This window comes from Mustela putorius, unplaced genomic scaffold, assembly GCF_011764305.1.
Source record: "Mustela putorius furo isolate JIRA1106 unplaced genomic scaffold, ASM1176430v1.1 tig00003834_pilon_pilon_pilon, whole genome shotgun sequence".
Classification (NCBI taxonomy): domain Eukaryota; kingdom Metazoa; phylum Chordata; class Mammalia; order Carnivora; family Mustelidae; genus Mustela; species Mustela putorius.
In genome coordinates, this window is record NW_025421987.1 from 50,129,647 (window position 1) to 50,135,123 (window position 5,477).

The window sequence follows — 5,477 nt, forward strand, 5'->3', positions numbered from 1 at the left end:
ACAAATAGGCAGAGAGGCCAGCAGAGAGAGGAGGAATCAGGCTCCCTGCTAACTAAGCAAAGAGCCAAATGTGGGGCTGGATTCCAGGATCCTAGGATCATGACCTGAGCCGAAGGCAGAGGCTTTAACCCATTGGGCCACCAGGCACCCCACAGATTAACATTTTCAAGTATCAACTATCATCCCCGTGTACCACACCCACAATCTTTATCTTTTCAGAATTAAAATTATGGTGACACAAGTAATTCAATTCTCTAAGGAACCAGGGCAAGAAAGGAGGGCATTTTTGATAAAATATTACTGTATATTTGTTTATTGTTAAAAAGGGGATAGCAGGCACAAAATGGAGTCATTTGTGCTAAACCCATGTCACCAAACCAGGACTTAGTTTGAATCTCTTTCAGGAGTAGAATCTTAAACCAGTCCATCTAAAATTACCTGGTCAGGACTGGTGAGGCCCTATGCCTGATGGACCCTCTGCTGTCTCCCAATGGAAGTTGACCTTGTCTGATAGATCACTCCCTTCTGCCTATAAGTCTTTCATTTTGTAAAGCTCTTCCCGGTTCCTTTCTATTTGCCAGACGGGATGCTGCCCGATTCATGAATCTTTGAGTAAAGCCAATAAGATCTTTAAAATTTACAGTTGATTTTGTTTTCTAAGATTATTAGTAAACAAAATTATGAACAAATGTCAATATATATCAAATATTCAATAAGAAGTTTAAAGAAATTGGTCTTTTTCTATCTTCTGCTCCTCCTATGTTTTTATGTATCTTTCAAATGGGAAATTAAGTTTATGTTCAGGAGCTTCCTGAGCCTCAAAGAGGTTTGATTAGACCCACTACCATTACATAAAATGGATTTATTTACAAATAATGTCATGATTGACAATGTAGGGACAGAAAAGTTTTCCTTTCTTCCCTATGTCCTTTGGTTTATCTGATAATTAAGATAAATAGGACAAAAACAAACAAAAGCTTAATAACATGTATATCACCTGTGTACATGAGAGAGATCCAGGAAAACGAAATCATTCCCTAAAATGGCCAAAGCCAATACCATAAACATCACCTTCAGCCAAGGACAAAATATGCTGGGGGTGGGGAGTCAGTTAAAGGAGGTTCGGAGGAACAGCACAGCAGACAAGGGAAAGGTTATTATGCAGATTTGAGGTCAGTTGTCTTGTCCATTGACAAGAGTTTCCAGAGATTTAAAGTCATCATCCCTTCCTGGTAACAGTGAGGGAGACACACTTACAGAGAGAGATTTCCCTTATTCATGGATATGTCCCTGATAACAGGTAACTTCCACTGGGTTTTTAGAGCTTCTTTTGTTTTTGCAGTTCCTTAGAATATAATCAGCCTATAGGGAATTCTGTTCTAAGATGGCAACTTAGTAAGAACCTGAACTCACCTCCTCCATGGAGCACACCCAATTATACCTATAAACAGAACAATTCTTCCTGAAAAAGAACTGAAGACTGACAGAATAGCTGCTAAACAACCAACAATAAAATGGCAAGGAAACAGCAAAAGAGATAGAAACATGGTAACACAGGGAACCTGCACCCCCAGTGCTATCAACAGCACTGGGGCTGAGGGGTAGGTAATACTGAAGGATAGGGAACAGATTTCTCTGTCCTTGGGCACAGAAGATAAGACATGGCATGGAGCCCTGGGTGTTACATGCAAACAGTGACTCATGGAACACTACATCAAAAACTAATGATGTACTGTATGGTGACTAACATAGCATAATTTAAAAAAGAAGAAGAAAAGAAGACATGGTTTACAAGAGCAAGAAGCATAGAACAGAGAAAGACTAGAACTCTGCCAAGGGGCAAAGGAGCTGTGTTCACCCTCCAGGTCAGAGAGACAGGAAAAAATAGTTTATTTTCCTATTCCACTTTAAAAGCCAGATCAGAGCAGGGTCAGAATAGAGTAACAGTTGGTCTAGTTGTTACTCTGAGCTTGAGACCTCAGCAAAATCTAGGGTCTGCAAGCCCACTCCAGCCTTGGTCATGATAGGACATGGGGCGGGGGGTGGGGGGAGAGGCCAAGATTTAAAAGGGCTAAAGAATTGTAGAGATGCTTTCTCCTCCTCCATCTTAAAAGCTCAGACTAGAATAGAGTCCAGTTTATAGTGAGCTTTTGATCTCAGCAGGCCCAGGGTCCTCAGGTCACACAATCCACTGTGATGCTAAGGCACAGAAAATATGCCACAAGGTCTTTTATGTTTTTTGGATTTTTTAATTAATTATTTTGATTTTTTAAAAAGCTTTTATTTAAATTTCAGTTAGGTAACATACAGTATAATAAGAGTTTTAGGCATACAATATAGTGATCTAACAATTCTATACATCACCCAGTGTTCATCTCAAGGGCACCCCTTAATCCCATCACCGATTTAACTGATACCCCTTCAATTTACCTCCCCTCTAGTAATCATCAGTTCTCTATAGTTAAGAGTCTGTTTCTTGGTATGTCTCTCCTTTTTTCCCCTTCACTTACTTGTTTTGTTTCTTAAATTCCACATATGAATAAAATCATATGGTATTTGTCTTTCTCTGACTGACTTACTTTGCTTAGCATAATACTCTCTAGCCCCATCCATGTCATTGCAAATGCAATATTTTCTTCTTTTTATGGTTAAGTAATATTCCATTGTATTCATATACCACAATTTCTTTATCCATTCATCAGTTGATAGACATGGGCTATTTCTATAATTTGGGTATTGAGATTATGCTGTTATAAACATTGGGGTGCATGTACCCTTTGTATTAGTATTCTTATATTCTTTAGATAATCACTAAGCAGTTAGCAGTACAATTGCTGGATCATAAGGTAGTTCTATTTTCAACTTTTTGGGGAACCTCCATGCTGTTTTCTTTAGGGGCTGCACCACTTTGCATTCCCACCAACACTGCAAGAGGATGCCCCTTTCTCCACATCTTCCCAATACCCATTGTTCCTTGCACAAATACCTGGTGATATTTCATTGTAGTTTTGATTTGTATTTCCCTGACCATCAGTGATGTTGAGCAACTTTTCATGTGTCTGTTGGTCATATATATATGCCTTTAGAAAAATGTCTATTCATACCTTCTCCCCTTTCTTTAATTGGATTATTCATTTTGGGGGTGTTGAGTTTTATAAGTTTGTTATAGATTTTAGATACTAACCCTTGATCAGAAATGTCATTTGTGGGGCGCCTGAGTGGCTCAGTGGGTTAAGTCTCTGTCTTCGGCTCAGGTCATGATCTCAGGGTCCTGGGATTGAGCCCTGCATCAGGCTCTCTGCTCAGTGGGGAGCCTGCTTCCTCCTCTCTCTCCCTGCCTGTCTCTCTGCCTACTTGTGATCTCTGTCAAGTAATAAATAAAATCTTAAAAAAAAAAGAAATGTCATTTGTAAATATCTTCTTTCATTCTAAAGATTGCCTCTCAGTTTTGTTGATTGTTTCTTTCACTGTGCAGAAGCTTTTTATTTCGATGGATTCCCAATAGTTTATTTTTGCTTTTGTTTCCCTTGCCTCTGGAGACATATCTAGAAAGAAGTTGCCATGGCCAATGTCAAAGGGGTTACTGCCTGGGCTCTCCTCTAGGATTTTAATGGTTTCAGGTCTCACATTTACGTCTTTAATCCATTTTGAATTTATTTTTATCTAATCTTACACTTAAAGGAGCTAGAGAAAGAACAACAAAGCCTAAAGTGAGCAGAAGGACAGATCCATGAAATGAGGAGCTTATTCTTTGAAAAACTTAATAAAATGGATAAGTCTCCAGCCAAGCTTATAAAAAAGAAAAGAGGAAGTACCCAAATAAATAAAATCACATTTGAGAGAGGAGAAATAACAACCAACACCACAGAAATACAAATAATTATAAAAGAATATAATGAAAAACTATGCAACAAAGTAGACAAGTTGGAAGAAATGGATAAATTCCTTGAAACATATAATCTACCAAAACTGAAATAGGAATAAGTAGAAAACTTGAACAGATCAATAGCCAGCAATGAAATTGGACCAGTAATCAACAAACTCCCAAAAAACAAAAGTCAAGAAACAGACAGCTTCACAAGGGGATGCTACTAAACATGCAGATAAAAGTTAATACTCCAAAAAAAAAAAAAAAAGTTAATACTCCATAAAATAGAAAAGGAAAATTCAAATTCATTTTGTTAAGCATTACTCTGACACTAAAACCAGATAAAGACTCCACTAAAAAAGAGAACTGCAGGCCAATATCCCTGATGAACATGGAAGCAACAGTTCTCAATAAAATACTAACAAACTAAATCCAGTAATACATGAAAAAAAAACGTTTACCCAGGGATGCCTGGGTGGTTCAGCCAATTGGGCATCTGCCTTTGGGTCAGCTCATGATCCAGGGTCTTGGAATTGAGTCCCACATTGGATTCCTTGCTCACCTGGGAGCCTGCTTCTCTCCTCTGTTTGTGTGCTCCTGCTCTCTCTCTCTGACAAATAAATAAAATCTATAAAAAAAAAAAATTCACCAAATGGGATTTAGTCCTGGACTGTAAGGGTGGTTCAATATCCACAAACCAATCACACTGATATGACATATTAATAAAAGGAAGGGTAAGAACTATATGATCAATAGATGCAGTAAAAGCACTTGACAAAGTACAACATCCATTCATGATAAAAAAAATAAAAAAATAAAAATAAAAAAATAAAAACCTCGACAAGGTAGGATTAGAAGGAACACACCTCAACATCATAGAGGCCATCCTTAATGGGGAAAAAAAGAGCTTTTCCTCTAGGATTAGGAACAAGACAGTGATGTCCACTCTTGCCACTATTATTTAATACAGTACTGGAGGTCTTTGCCACATCAATCAGACAACAAAAAGAAATTAAAAGCATCCAATTCACCAAGAAAGAAGTGAAACTTCTACTATTTGAAGATGACATCATACTCTATATAGAAAACCCAAAAGGCTCCATGTTTTAGAACTAAAACATGAATTCAGTAAAGTCACAGGATACAAAAATCAACACACAGAAATTTGTTCCACTTCTATACATGAATAATAAAGAAGCAGAAAGACAAATTAAGGAATCAATCCCATTTACATTTATACCAAAAACAATAAGAAACCTGTGAATAAACCTAACCAAAGAGATAAAAGACCTGTACTCTGAAAACTATAAAACATTGATAAAAGAAAATGAAGACAACACAAAGAAATGGAAAGACACTCCATGTTCATGTATTGGAAGAATATTGTTAAAATATCTATAATGTCCAAAGCAATCTACACATTTAATGCAATCTCTATCAAAATACCAACAATGTTTTTCACAGAGCTAGAACAAACAATTATAAAATTTGTATGGAGCCATAAAGGCCCTGAATAGCCAAACTTTAAAAAGAAAAGCAAAGCTGTGGGCATCACATTTCAAGGCTTCATATCATAGCACAAAGCTATAGTGATCAAAACAGTATGCCA